We start from the raw sequence: 16607 nt of genomic DNA on the forward strand, positions 1-16607 counted from the left end.
TTCTATCTACTTATTAGGCCTGCAAGACAATTGGTAGGCAGGAGAATGCCCATTACTCTAAAAAAGGGCTCAGGAATTGCCCCCAGGTTCAGAATCTCATAGCCTCACATTTTAAGCCGAGTAAGATGTAAAATCTGCTGCCTTTTAGTTGGATAAGTGATTCTGCAACCCTGGGAATGTGCAGAAAATGATATTGCTCAAATATATAGAATTCCTATTTTTGTTATTAGTTTCAGGGTATGTTTTGCAATTATTGCGACAATCTGCATGTGTCTGTTGGTTATTTAAGTGTTTAGATAAATTATGCTTTTTACGTTTCAAAGTCTATTCTGTCAGATATTTGAAGCATGCGAAGATTATGTAAAATTTAAAAATGTAGTTTAAAATGTTTTAGGGGAATTTAATCTTTTTAATCTTAGAATTAATTGGCTATTAACTTAATAACAAGTAAAAGTGATCTTTTATATTTTAAATTATTAGATTTATAAATAGAATAAGTAGAACTTAAGAATGAGGTTTTACTCTTAGAAGACATAGGGGAAATCATACATAACATTGGATTTGGCATTGATTTCTTGGATATGACCCTAAAAGCACAGGCAACAAAAGAAAAAATAGATAAAATGAACATCAAAAATTTTAAACTTTTTTGTATCAAAGGACATTATCAAGAGAGTGAAAAAACAATATACAGAATGAGAGAAAATATCTGCAACATACTGATAAGGGATTAATATTTAGACTATAAAAGAACTCCTACAACTCAACAACAAAACCAAACAAACAAAAATTAAAACATGTAAAGATGTTTTAGGAGTAGAAAGGACTCAAATAGACATTTCTCCAAAGAAGATACACACATAGGCAACAAGCACATGAAAAGACACTCAACATCTCTAGTTACAGGGAAACGCAAATTAAAAACACAATGAGATACCACTTCAACCCATTAGGGTGGCATTTCTCAAAAAATGAGAAATATCAGGTGTTAGTGGGAATGTGGAGAAATTGGAACCCTTATGCATTGCTGGTGGAAATGTAAAATGGTACAACTCCTATGGAAAACAGTTTGGTGGTTCCTCAAAAAGTTGAACATAGAATTACCATGTGATCAGCAATTCCACTCCTAGGCATATACCCTCCAAAGAATTAAAAGCAGGGATTCAGATACTGTACAACAATGTTCAGAGAAACATAATTCACAATAGCCAAAAGGTGGAAACAACCCAAATATCCATCAGCAGATGGATAAACAAAATGTGGTACTTACATCTGCTGGAATATTACGCAGCCATAAAAAGGAATGAAATTGTGATATATGACAGAACATGGATGAACCTTGAAACTATTATGCTAAGAGAAATAAGCCAAACACAGTGGGCAAATACTTATATGAGGTACCTAGAATAGTCAAATTCATAGAATCAGGAAGTAGAATGGAGGTTACAGGGTCTGAGGGCCAGAGTTATTGCTTAATGGGTACAGAGATACTGTTTGAGATGATGAAAAAGTTCTGGAAGTGCATAGTGGCCATGGTTGCACAACATCATGAATGTACTTAATGACTTTGTACATTTAAAAATGGTTAAAATGGTAACTTTTATGTTTTTATTATTATATTTTACCACAATATTTTTTTTAAAAAAAACAGAGTTTTAAGATTTACAACTTTTAACAACTTGAAAACTGATTTTAATATAAGTAATTGAAGATGGATAAACCTTTCCAAACCAATCTTCCCTGGAAAATGATAACAGCCAATTGACAGAGCTGTGGACAGGGTAAACTTGCAATTTGATTTTGGAAGTCATGAGATCCATTTAAATTGTTTGAAGGGGGCAAAGGGCATAAATCAGAGACTAAAGACAATATCTGTAGTGAGGAAATAGAAGACATCTGATATAAAAGAAATAGCCTATGATGAGAAGAAACATTTAGGGTAAGTGACATGGTGTTTTTAATTTATCTGAAGATACAAAAGGGGAAGAGATTGTAAATGATGGAAAAAAGGGTAAGGACTCTCCTGGGGAAGAATATGAGAAAGCAGAAGCCCTTGGAAGGAGGAACACTCATTTACCTAAGATGTGAAGGAAAAGAGAAAATGTAAAGATGTTCTAGAAGTGGAAAGGAAGGACCAAAGAGCTCATGTACCAGTAACTTTGATCTTTATAGAGCAGGCAGATGGAGGTTAAATCACCTTTGGATAATGAGGAATTCCTGGAAGTTAAGCCTTTGTGTGGTCCATTTCCTCTGTCCTCAATGCTTTCCCCCATCACATGGCTCGTCCCTCATCTTGACGTCACCTGCACAATGAGCCCAACCCTCATATCATATATAAAATCTTCACTTGTTTCCTGCAGTCCTGAATTCTCTCACTGTCTCCTTTTTCTTTTTTTCCATAGCTCTTAGCACCTTCAAATATACTATGTGATTTACTGTATTTGTTATTAATACCTGTTGCCTCCCACTAGAATGCAAGACCACAAGGGTAGGGATTTTTGTCTCTTTTGTTTACTTAAAATGATGCCTGGTACTCAATAAATATTTGATAAATGAATAAATACAAAGGTTGATGTAGAATAGGGCCAAGAAAAAGGGTTTTTGGAAAAATCATAGTTGAACTGATATTCAGTTGGTTCAAACCATACAACTGTACCAGTTGTTTCAGATACTGACATACTCTTGGATCAGTTGGTACATATCTGCTGCTTAGGCAACCTCAGCTTCTCTCCCAGGACCTTCAGTCAGCAATTAAAGGGTAAATACAAGGTGCAGCTGGAAGCTTCTCTCAGATCTTGCTGTATCAGTTCAAGGCTGGTGCCTCTGCTATACTAGTTAAGATTTTTAAATATTAACCTCATTGTAGATAGTGTTAAGGAACCAGTTAGCGATGACTAAAAGAACTCCTGGGCAGCAGTATGGGGTCTGCTGAGGTGAAAAGTGTGAATTTAGAGAAAAGCATGTCAACAAAGTTCCACGACTTCTTCCAGCAACAATTATCAGCCTGGGAACCAGCACACAGAAAGTGACAAAACAGATGATCTAAAAAGGTCAGCTGTGGTCACAGGAGTACAGGGGTTAGAGAGTTACGGTGCACGGAGGGAGCCTCTTTGGGATGTTGATGATAAAGGATTTAATGTATTAGAAGACTAAAGGGTTAGCGTCCTTGGTAGGGCTCCAGTGATGAGAGAATTCAGAAAGGTGGTCACCCTACCACCCAACTCATGTGAACTCGGGGGCTAAAAGGGCAGAGAGACAGTGTCAACATCAATGATTCTTTTCCCTGCTGTATTATGGATCTGAGGATCTTGTCATGTCAATATTAAAGTACAGTAGTACCTCTTTAATATGGGCTGTCTTGAGCATTATAGGAAAGAGCAGAGTCATATAAGACATCCTGGAAATGCACATCACCTACTGGGAGAGGCAACATTGGTACTCTTCAAACAACACACGTGACCTGTACGATTGGGCATTCTAATTATAAATATGATTTGACTTTAAATTAGAAGAAACCAATGTAAAATCAGTGGGGAGTAAGTAAGCAGTGTATGGTAATCATCTATTGTTCTCTTCAACTCCGCCCCCATTATGTACTATGGTTGCAGCTTCTCCAGAGAATTCTGCCTGGCAGTGAAAATGTTACCTTGAGAATGTTCTCAAATGTTCAAACCCATTTCAAACTGAATGCATTGATGCATGTTATCTTTGCTGTGATGAGACCCTGACCACACCACTCCCATTGCAAATTTCCTTTGGATTGGGCAGCTCTGGTAATACTTATTATCCGTTGGCCAACTAACCATTCCTATACTTTTCCTTTCACTTGTAAAGAGGTTTTGTTTCGTTATTTGTTTGAATGTTATTAGCAAGCTGTAAAACACAGATTCTGCTTTGATTTCTACTCTTAAACCCTCCAGTAATCTGTGTGATTTTAATTTAACTTGTGCCTGCTTTCCAGTCCACACACGTTTGCCTTGCGGTAACAGGTGATATTATCTCTACGTAAGAATATGCTCTTATTAAAGACTTCAGTGCTTGAAGGTACCTTATTTTTGTGAGAAACTATGTAGCAATAGCTCTGCTTGTAGTGGGGGTGGATGGTAAGGGAGGAATGATATATTTCTTCCTTAGCTTATTATAATTAGATAGATTTGTATGAAAATAGAATCTCTGTTGCTTAAGTGTTGCTCAGCTCCTGCTGATCAGTTCTCACTCACAGGCATGGTCCTTTGTGATATAATAGTTGCTGTGGAGATGATTATCCTGTCATGGAGAAAAAAGACTTATGAATTTAAATGAAGAATGAGCAGCAGGAGCCAAAGAACTATGTCCAAAGCCAAGCATTTCATTTAATTTTCTCTTGCCTTTTTAATATAGGTTATATCATAAAGTTGGATGCATCAACTTAAATACAGTGTCAGGGTTAATCAAGAATAATGACAAAAGGAAAATTTAAAAGACAAGATATAATGCTGACATTCTATATGAGGACAAGAATGGGTTCGCATTAAAGAATACTCAACAGTAATTAGCATACACTATTGGGCCACACTATACTATGGTTCAGATAAACAAATTAAGCTATTTGGATAGTTCTATTGCAGCCTAAATTTTGATGACTTGTTGAAGTACTCTAGGCATGATTAAACAAATAGGAAACAGAGTGTTGAGATGGAGAGTGGGCTGTGTATCAAACAGAGCTGGACTGAATATCACTTACAAGTAATTGATTTTAGGCAGGCTATTTGTCAGTCTTTGAATTTCAAATTCATCAGTGATAAAATCGGGATGAACTTGCAGAGTTGTTTTTGGGCTGTTCAACTGATATGGACTCATCTGACCGTATCAGTTGTTTATATTCAATGTCTGTTCTGATTGGCCATTTCACTCATTCTGGTAAGTCAGTACCCATTCTGTACTAGTTATTAAATATTCTGAATATCATCTATGTTAGTCAGGACAGGCTAGGCTATGCTGCAGTAACAAATTGCGAAATCTCCATGGTTTAACACAATTAAATTCTATTTTTTGCTTCCATAGATTCCAATGTGGGTCTGACAACTGTCCTCTCTCTTGTGACTAATAGCTTCCAATCCAACGTCATTATAGCAGAAGAGGGATAGAGATGGAGAAGGCATACCAGCTTTTAATTTCCTCAGCCCAAAAGACACATACCTTATTTCTACTCAGTCCATTGGCCAGAGCTAGTCACATGGCCCCAACCTATCTGCAAGGGATGCTTGTAGAGGAGGTCATGGGGTCATTGCAAGGGATGCTTGTAGAGGAGGTCATGGGGTCATTGGTGAGCACTGTGTTTGCTACAGCACCCCTTGTTTTGTGCGGATTAGATGAGATATTGTATATAATTGCATCTGATGAGCTAGGTCAGACCACAAAGGCTGACCCAGGTTGAAGTCCTTGTGTGAATGACGAGTTGGTGGAGATTATTTTCATTTTCACCTGAAATCAGCAAAGAAACAGAAAAAAGGGATACACAGGAAATTGACCAAGGGTACAGGGCAGTACATGTTGAATGCTGCACCCCGGTGCCTCCATCTGCCTTGTTCCTAAAGGAAGTAGGTTTCAGGTTCAGCAGCTCACGTGGGGGAGGAATTTTCCAGGTCAGAGGAACCCAGAACAGAAGTTTGCTGCCTTTCCCTAATTTTAGGTCGGGCTGGATAGGGGTAGCGTGAGGAGTGATGGGGAGAAGTCAACACGTAAGGGTCCACCCTATTAGCGTAAAATTATCTCTTGCTGAGTCAGAGTTACCTATTACATGATTTATTCCTGCATCTTTGAGGCTGCATTAATAAGAATTTCCTGAGTTCATACTTTTTGTCTATGGTAGAATTATACTGGGCGCTATAGGGGAAGCTGAAGTAAACAATCTGGATTCTTCTAAGGAATTTATGATCTAATTAAAGAGATTAAGTCACTATCAGTGAACACGTCAGTCACGACACGGCAAAACTACGAAAGAAAGTATAAAATTGGGTAGTATATAATAAGATGTTGATGCCGAAGCAAAACTGACCTAAAAAAAAAATTTAATGAAAGGAGAGAAGAACTACTGGGAAAGTCAGAAGTCAGGCAGCCTTCATTCTTTATGGACAGTTAAAGAATATTTCAGTTTAGGTTCAGGAGCCAAAGCCAAGAAGTACAGAAAATTTCAGATCACATTTAACAACAGGGTGGGTTGTTAAAGAAATTTCAACCAGACAAGGTGGCACCAGGAGTAGGTTGGATGCTGTGGGAATGGAATGCACATGAGACAGAGCCTGGGGCTTCCCAGAAATGCCTGGGGAAGACTGGGGAGACAGAACAGAGGCCTTGCAGCGACCCAGCGAGGGGCTAATGAGAAAGAAAAGTTGGGCATTAATATATTCATACTAATATGTTAGAGGACTATTTGAATTATGCTGCAATTGCAGTTGTTATCAAGATATAGTTTAAATCTTAATATAGTGTAAGCATTTTCCCATATTCTGAGTAATGCTTAAAACATAATTTGTAATGGAATAAAATAATATTTCTCAAGAGTTAATGTGTCAGTGTTTAGAAACATACACAATTTCACTTAACTATTATAGTATCTATGTGAGGTAGATACAATTATCACTATTTTACAGATGAAAAATCTGACCCTAGGAGATATACAGCAAGTATCTGATCTGTATATACAGATATACAGCAAGTATCTGATTGAATTGAGATGAAACCTTAGTTTGCCTGATTTGAAAGCCAGTCCTCTAGTATATTATACTGCCTATTGTATGTCATCATGTTGATGTGCCACCTATTAATAAACAGATTCCCTACTGTTGAATATTTAAGTTTCAAGTTTTTTTTAATATCAATAATCTATGGTAAACATCCTTGCACATAAATTTTGTGTACAAAAGCATTATGTACATTCTTACATGTGAATCTCTTTAACAGTGTATATGTCTGTAGGATGAACCCCTTAAAGAGAAAATGCTGGTCATCAAAGAGTTTAATCATTTTAATGTTTTTGATATCACAATCAAATTTTAAAACTGACAAGATATATTAACAATATGTTCACCTATAGTGTATAATAGTGACTGTGTCCCTGATACCTTCTGTAGCTCTAAAATTTTTTTGTCCCTGTCAAAAGCTCAGAGTCCTCAACAATTGCCTAGATTTATAGTCTTCCAGCAGCCCTCAGTGGTCTTAATTTGGTATTAGCCTTTTTAAAAAAATTTGATTACATTTATTGTGGCAACATTATTAATAAAATTATATAGGTTGTAAGTGTATGATTATATAATACATCATCTGTATACTGCATTATGTGTTCACCACCCAAAGTCAAATCTTCCATCACCATATATTTGACCTCCTTCACCGTTTTCTACCTCTCCCCACCCGTCTTTACCTCTGAAAGCACAATAATATTGTCTGTGTCTATTTTTTGTTTGTTCATTTGTTGCTTTCAGTTTTATATCCTACATATAAGTGAAATCATGTGGTTCTTAACTTTTTCCATCTGACTGATTTTGCTCAGCATGATATTCTCAAGATCTATCCATGTTGTCACAAATGGCAGTATTTCATCTTTCCGATGGTTGAGTAGTATTCCATTGTATATCTATGGACAGTTTGGTTGTTTCTAGATCTTGGCCACTGTGAATGATGCTGCAATGAATACAGGGGTACCTACATCTTTATGAATAAATGTTTTCAATTTTTTGGATAGATACCCAGAAGAGGGATTGCTGGCTCATATGGTCACTCTATTCTTAATATTTTGAGGAACCACCATGTTGTTTTCATAGTGGCTGTACCAATTTACATTCCCACCAGTAGTGTATGAGGTCTCCTTTTTCTCTACAACCTCTCCAACACTTGTTATTTCTTGTCTTGTTGATAATAGCCATTCTAACCGGGGTGAGCTGGTATCTCATTGTGGTTTTGATTTTCATTTCCTTAATAGCTAGTGAAGTTGAGCAGCTTTTCATGTATCTGTTGGTCATTTATATGTCTTCTTGGGAGAAGTGTCTGCTCAGGTCTTCTGCCATTTTTTAATTGGATTGTTTGGGGTTTTTTTTTTGTTTGAATTGCATGAGTTCTTTATGTATTTCAGATATTAACCCCTTTTTAGAGGTGTTGTTTGCAAGTATCTTTCTCTCATTCTGTTGGTCGCCTTTTTGTTTTGTTGATGGTTTCTTTTGCTCTGCAAAAGCTGTTTAGTTTGATATAGTTCCATTCATTTATTTTTGTTTTTATTTCCCTTGCTTTTGAGGTCAAATACATAAAATCCTCTCTAAGACCAAGATCCATAAGTTTAGTACCTGTTTTCTTCTGTTGTTTTTATTGCTTCAAGTTTTATATTTAAGCAATATACACATTTAATGTCATCCCCATCAAAATCCCAATGGCATTTTTAAAAAATCGAACAAAAAATAATCAGATTAGTACAGAACCACAAAAGATGTCAAATAGCCAAAGCAATACTGAAAAAAAAAGAAAGAAAAAAGAAAGAAAGAAAAAAAGAAAGGAAGGAAGGAAGGAAGGAAGGAAGGAAGGAAGGAAGGAAGGAAGGAAGGAAGGAAGGAAAGAAGGAAGGAAGGAAAGAAAGAAAGAAGAAAGAAAACAAATCCACGGTATCACACTCCCTGATTTCAAATTATATTAGTGCAATAATCAAAACATCAGGATATCGGTAGAAAAATAGACACACAGACCAATGGAAGAAAATTGAAAGCCCATTAATAAACCCTCATGTATCTAGGCAACTAATTTTCAACAAAGGAGCCAAAAACATACAATGGAGAAAAGTCAGCCTCTTCAATAATGGTGCTGGGAAAATTGGAAAGCCACATGCAAAAGAATGAAACTAGACTGCTTTTTGTCACCATACACAAAAATTAACTCAAAATGGATCCAAGATCTAAATATAAGACCTGGTGTTAGTCTTTAATACAATAACTGAAGCTGCATTAATTGTAATTCATTGTATACTTAGCATAGCCCCTCTTGAACCATAAAAACAAATTCACATTAAAAATTTCATGTTAAGTCACTGAAATTTATTTAATTCAGGTCAGCAGCATTACTCAGCCAAAGAATGTAGGCCAGGAGGCTTTTGACAAACCCATATCTGAAATTGCTTCTATAAAGGAGAGAGATAAAACACTATCCTTTAACTTCTTTGTAGACATGAAGTAATCAAGAATCCTGTATTTGTGGTCCTGGGTATGTGTTTATGTGTACATGGGCAGAAGCAAGAGACAGGAGCACTACTGAAAGCATAGATGGGATTTAGGAAAACGAAGGAGTGACGATGAAAAGTAACATTTTTCTTAATAATCATTGTTAAAAAATGAGCTTTTAAAATTATTTTGTATGTTTCTTTATGTTTTGGGAAAAATTTAAACCTGCCAGGATTCAATAAATAATGTCTGGAAAACTTGTATAAGACATTAACTAAAACACAAATACGGTTGCTATTTGAAAAATCATTATGTTTCTTGGAAGTTTTAAAATTACTTGAAGAAGTGGTATGTTTTTGGTAGTCTAATGTTACTTTAATTGTATCTGTTCAGCTGACTGAGCCACAGTATGAATAAGGAAGATGCCTTAATTCCTAATTTCTGATAAAAACACCCAGAATGCAAATGTGTATATTAAAGTGAAAAGTAGTAATGCATGACAAAAATCTCAGTGTATTAATAGCATACGCTTTTGAGTCAGAAAAAAAAATGAGTTCATATCAAGTTCTGTCTTATCTGTTTAATTTGGGGCCAAAAGGCAGTTGCTTAACCTCCTAAATGACAAAATAAGGATGCCTATATACTCACCCGCAGCTAGGTTGTAAGGCTTAAGGAGAATATTGATCTGAAATGACTACACATGATAGGTGGCTAATAAGTGTTATCTGTTTCATTATTCAGTATCTTCTTGGTAGATAACACTAGTGACCCTGATCTGTAATTATCCAGCCATTCTAGACTCATCATAATTTGACTTTATAGCAATTTAATTTGTTTAGTTATAACAAGTTGTCATTCTCCCTGAGGTTATTGTGAGATGTGAAATAAACAATCTGTAGTTCACTATTCTCAGCAAACAGTAATTCAAGCTGAGCCCCAGAACATGAAAAACAGAAAATGGAGACAAAAGGTCCAAGGGCACTAAAATAAAAAATAACTCTTGGACAATTTTGAGAAAATGGATTGATTCAAGGCCGATATTTATTTGAAAATGAGAAATAGCATTAGATAGATGCAGTGAATTGTGTGTTTTGAGCAGACATGGTTTAGTGCTAAAGTCTTTCATATATTTAACAGCCTTTTAATCTGTCGAATAGCTGATTTCTAATGCACTTATGCAGCAAAACAAATAGCTATTTAAGTACTTTTCGATGTGTGAAGCAATGTACTTGTTAATTGCCACTAGTAAGTGTCCTTAATTTAGTGAAATCTCTCCCCTGTCTGTTGATGGTTTTGCCTCTCTGATAAAGCACAGACTATTTATTTGCTTTCCTCCTTGGGCTGCAAGCAAATAATGTAAGGCAATTCTTTTGTCGAGGACTACTCAGGCTAGGGAATCTAAGGATCTTTGCTCAGCCTGGATGGCTCTAGTGGCTCAGCAGGCTATTCTGTCAATGGTCCTGGTTAGATTTCACATTGTTATCTCTAATTGATCGTGGCAAGGCCAAACCATGAGCCTATGATTCTAAAAAAAAGCACTTGCCTTCGTATCCTACGAAACCTGCCAATAAGTTCCATCCAACAGAAAGACCACAGAAGTTATATTTATATTTGGAAGGGTCCTCATCATGTATTACCAACAAGGCCCTCTTTTGTCTTAGGCAAGAGTTGGGAATAGCAACTGTAATCATTTTGAGAATAGTAAAACAAATCTTTTCTTTTTACAAATGATGCTTCAAAGAATAACCTTGTACAAATATCATTTTACAAGTGCACATGTAATTCTATAGGATACATTCCTAAAGTGGAACTGCTACCTCAAGGAGTGTGTACCTTTGTAATGTTGATGGATACTGCAGATTACTCTTCAATGTAACAATTTACACTCTTGCCAGCAAAGTATGAAGGGCCCGTTTCCCACACTTGCCCCAACAGATGAGATTCAAGAAATAGTACCACAGTATAGCTTAATGTGAAGTTCTCTTTATGAGTAAATTGAGTGTCTTTTCCCATATTTGTAGGTCATTTGTTTACCAACACACCCTATTAATATCCTTTTTTTAAAAAAAGATTTTATTGGGGAAGGGGAACAGGACTTTATTGGGGAACAGTGTGTACTTCGAGGATTTCTTTCCAAGTCAAGTTGTTGTCCTTTCAGTCTTAGTTGTGGAGGGTGCAGTTCAGCTCCAGGTCCAGTTGCCATTGTTAGTTGCAGGGAGCACAGCCCACCATCCTTTGCGGGAGTCAAGATAAACTGGCAACCGTGTGATAGAGCCTGCACTCCAACCTACTGAGCCATCCGGGAGCTCAGTGGCAGCTCAGCTCAAGGTGCCATGTTCAATCTTAGTTGCAAGGGGCAGAGCCCACCATCCCTTGCGGGACTCGAGGAATTCAACCGGCAACCTTGTGATTGAGAGCCCACTGGCCCATGTGGGAATCGAACCAGCAGCCTTCGGCATTAGGAGCACGGAGCTCCAACCGCCTGAGCCACCGGGCTGGCCCCTATTAATATCCTTTATCATTTTCTGTTTTGGTGGTAGTACTTTTTAATAGACTTAAAGAAACTTTATTTGTTAGGGAAATTAGCCTTTCATCTCTGGTTCCGATTGCAAAATTTTCCAACTTTTTATTTGCTTTTTGATTTGTGATGTTTTTTTTAATGAAGAAGTTTTAATACTTATAGGGATTTATCAATCTTTCCTTATATGGCCTCTAGCATATTTTATATGTTGCATTATATTGATAACAAAATCGACATCTTTAAAACAACGCAGAAATCTAAGAAATTTTATAGTAAAATGAAAAAGAACCCAATCAATGGACGTAGAGCCATGCTCTTATAGAAGATATATATAGTGTGTACATGTTGTGTATCCTCTTTTTTCCCCCATATAAATATTGCAACAAGTGTCATGGTTTATTCAACAATTACTTCATCTACCTGGGTCCTCTAGATTTTGTGTCAAACTTGCAAAAGCTTTCATTAATCCAAGAATGTAGAAGAATTCTCCCATAGTTTTGTCTAGTACTTTAAAAATTATATTTTGATCTATGTGGAATCTATTTTTGCATAAAATTTCAGCTTTATTTTTTTTCCAGATTGCTACCAGTTGTCTTAATAAAATACTATGTTAGTTAAAATGCTTTCAGCTATAAGTGACAATGACCAACAAAAAACAGCTTAAATAATCAGTATATTTATTCACTCATATTACAAGAAATCTGGGGTAGGATCCAAAATTGGTTAATTCAGTGGTTTAGCCATGACTTCAAGGACCCATGTTCTCTCAATGTTTTCCATGTGTTGACTTTATTCCTTTATTCAGACTGAAAACTGAGGGCTGTGTGTCTTTTACATTGTATTCCGGATAAGCTTAGTGCTATAAGAATCCCATTTAACTAGATAATGATATTTTTGTACCACTTGACTTAGATGATCAAGTTTGCAGATATTTTCACACTGCAAATTAATCAAAGTAGGAACCAATTCTGTCAAAAGTTTCAGCTATTGTGTCCAATACAACAAATACAAGTTTATCATCCTAATGGAGCCTATGCAGTTATGCCCTGGAGTAGGATTCGGGAAAATTGGGAACAACTCCGATGGAATGGCCATGAGCTGCCTCAGTGCCTCACCAGATCCTGCAGCCCACTTGCATCTGAATCTGGCCCGTCTTTTCCTTGAATTAACAATGGAAGAAGTCTTCCTGCTTTGTCCAAGGTCAAATGCCAATCCTTCCACGTGGCTATGTTGCTTCATTATTTCCTTGCTTTCCTTTATCGTCCAATTCTTTGCCTCTACTGGATCGTTTCCACTAGCAGTTTAACATGTCTCTCTTGGCCCTCCATCTCCCTTCAACTACTATTCCATTTTTTTCCTCACACCAGAGGAAAATTTCTGAAAGTCATGTTTAACTTGCTACTTTTAGTCCTCACCTCCCATTCTCACCTCCTTAAACTTCAGTCAGGCTTTGATTCCCCCATTCTCTCATCCCCACATTGATAAACCATTCTTAGTAAGATGGCCCATGTAGGCATCCATGACGTCAGACCCTTCTGAGTTTCCTCTGACTTTCCTGGTAGCTCTTTCTCAGCCTGTCTGGTGCCTATTCCACCAGCAGACCTCTTGCAGTGCTCCAGGCTCTTGCCTCAGTTCTCTCTTTTCTACCTGCACTCTCTCCTAGTGCCATGGCTTTAAATAGCATCAATTTACCGGTGACTTCCAAATCCACACCTCCTCTTCTGACCTCAATCCTGAGGTCTAGATGTATTTGTCCAACTACCCTTTGGCATTTCCACTTGAGTGTCCAGCTGAACATGTTCAAAGCAGAACTAATCATTGCTCCTATCCTCCCAATTCATTCTTCCCAACGTCTTCCCCATCACTAGGCACTTCATTTGCCCAAATGCCCACATGCATTTACCAGGAAGTTTTATAGGTACCTTCAAAATATGCCTCGAGTCCAGTTACTGCTCCCCCTCTCCAGTGCTACACCCTCGCACAAGTGACCACCAACCAGTCTGGATAACTAGGACAGTCTTCAAATCAGTCTCACAACCTCTTTCTCACCCTATTCTTCACACAGCAGTCTGAGTTTTTTTCTAAAATGAAAATTGGGTTATGTGACATCTCTCCTCAAAACAGTTTAAATGGTGTCTCATCACTCTCTTTGATAACTGCCAATTCCTTTTCCTGATACATCGGGCTCTACGGTGTGTGGTACATGTCTATGTGACCTCATCTCTATCCTTTTTCTCCCCTCTTAATTCCAGTTGAAACACTGCAGCTGTTTTTCTTTCCATCAAGCTTGTTCCCATCTTAGGACCTCGGCACTTACACTGGAATACTCTTCCTCCATACATTTGCATGGATATGTCCTCATGACTCAGGGCTCAGCTTGCGTGAGAGTTCTTGGAGTTTAGAGAGTCCTGGGCTGAGTAATCTACTAATGCAGTTGTGTGTCTCACACCCTTCACCATTCTCCACCACAATATTCTATACTTGTATTTTCATAGCATCATTGATCATGACCTGAAATTATCTACTTATTCACTGACATATTAATCATCTCTCCCTACTGGAATATAAGTTCTTTTGAAGGCAGAGATTTGGGCGGTCGTATGCTCTGCTGTACCCCCATTATCTGGAACAGTGCCAACCATTCATCCAGCAGTGGGTACTCTGTAAATGTTTGTTAACTGTTTTATTACCTCATTTCTATTTTGAGCAGTCACTGTACCTCTTCAGCTCTCACTGTCCTCAATATTACGATGAGGAAACTTGGGGGGGGGGGGAAAGAGGACACCTGAAATTCCTTTTGGCTCAGACTACACAATGAGTACGTGTTATAACCTATAACAATTACAGAAAAAATTGTGCTGCACCAAAGATTTGTATCTATTGTAGAACACGCATTCATTCAACTAGCCTTCCTTGAGTGCTGACCATAGCCCAGTACTATTCTAGATGATAGAGGCCAAGTCACAGCCATGAAGATTATAACCCATCAACAAACAAACAAACAAACAAACAAACCAACAAACAAACAGAAAACCCAGGAGGCTGATGCTATCCTTCTTTTACAGTCACTTTTCTACTGATACTTCACTTTTACGACAGCTTTCTCAATATTACTTCGATTATCTTCACTAAATTAGAGTTATTGCTCTTATGGTGATTAATGTCCAAGAATTGTAGGATTAAATAATATGATTTATGTGGCTATCATGTTAATAGCACCATATAAAACTTAGCCATTAAGGCTGCAGAATTTCTGCCAATCTGATTTAGTTCTAATCCAAACTCTGCCATGCTTCCTAATTTCGTTGCAGCATGACTAGAGCTCAAAATTTGAATTTTATGAATCCAATTTTTTAAAAATGAATAAAATGAGAGCAATAAGAGACTCTGTTTGTATAGATTCAGGTCATATGTGCAGAAAGATGGCTAATTCCCTGGCCAAAATTTGAGCCAGCTGATTTTAAATGTGAATTGCAATTAGTGTCTATGTAAAGCTAATAATTAATCAAATGTCTAGAACAAAAATAAATCACTTTCAAAACTGACTACAGAGAATGAAAAATGACTAAGAAAATAAAAGTGAATTGTTACATATTATGCCAACTGCCAGCTGCTGCAATATGCTGCAAATCACTCACAAAAAGCAGTGTCTACTTATATTTGCTTTAATCAGCTACATAAAGGGATATAGATAGTATAGCCATAGAATATTTCAGTCTTGCATATAAATTCTAAATTTTAAACTTCATATTGGTCAAAATTCTTTTGGTTGGGAAGGAAAACAGAAAACCAATTCAAATGTACTTAACAAAGATGGGGAGGATTTATTGTTTCACGTAACTGGGCAAGCCGGGACTCAACTAATGCAATGTCATCAGAGAATTATTTTCTTTTGATCAGGGGCTCTCTTTCTGCTGGACGAAAGTCCACTAAGCAGCTCAGCATTAATATCCTCCCGGCTTACACCCCTACAGTTTTTCTCAATAGTAACAACAGAGAAATCTTGGGCAAGAGTCTGATTGGCCCAGTTTCAAAATTGACTAACCAAACGTATTTAAAGGACCTCATGCTCCTAGATTACACTTTTCTCCTTCAAAACTGTTGTTCCTGCAGCGAGCTGGGTTAGCCAAATTTTAGTAGGCTGTAATCTGATTAAACGAATCCACCTTAAGGGATTTAATATGATAGTTTTATCATTTGTAACCTAAATGAACTGATAATTGGTACAGTGTCAAAATAAGAAAATGAATTTAAGGTAGAAGATGAAGAAATTTTAAGCAGGTACAATAAATCAATGTAAAAGAGGGTATATTCTTTCCATACACAAGGCATATAAATCTGGACATCTCTGCCTTACTACCCACACCATTTGCGAGTACAAATATTTTGAGGTGTATTGAGAGGATGCTGTGGAAGTGGTCTACCCTTGGTTCTGGCAATAGGGGGTGCACTGTCTGCAGAGAACAGAAAAGCAATGATAAAACTAAGCCAGCTTGACTAAGTTTTCTATCATAATGTACAGAAATTCTAAACAACGTCAGTGATGTAATATCCCTCCCCAATTCGATGGATCGGTCCCACTCATCTGCATCTTCTTGGGGTTTCTTGCCAATATTTCCTCCCGTCTCCTCATTCAAGCATAACAGAAGTCAGAGCCCTGGTATATCATTTTTCACAGCTCTGATTAGGAGAATTAATGTGTTGGTGACTTGCCCTATAAAGAGTGAACTATGACTTCAAGAGGAAATAACAAAAAAAAAGTTTGTAAAATGGATTATAATTAATGTCAAAATGTGTGTTGTATGCAGTAAGTATAAGCTTGTGTTATAAAATAATAGAATTAGACCCCAACATAAATTCAACAGCAAAAGTCTGTTCTGGAAGAGTAATTCACTTGTCAGCTGAGC

This window comes from Rhinolophus hipposideros (genome assembly GCF_964194185.1).
Source record: "Rhinolophus hipposideros genome assembly, chromosome: 19".
In the NCBI taxonomy this organism is placed as follows: Eukaryota; Metazoa; Chordata; class Mammalia; order Chiroptera; family Rhinolophidae; genus Rhinolophus; species Rhinolophus hipposideros.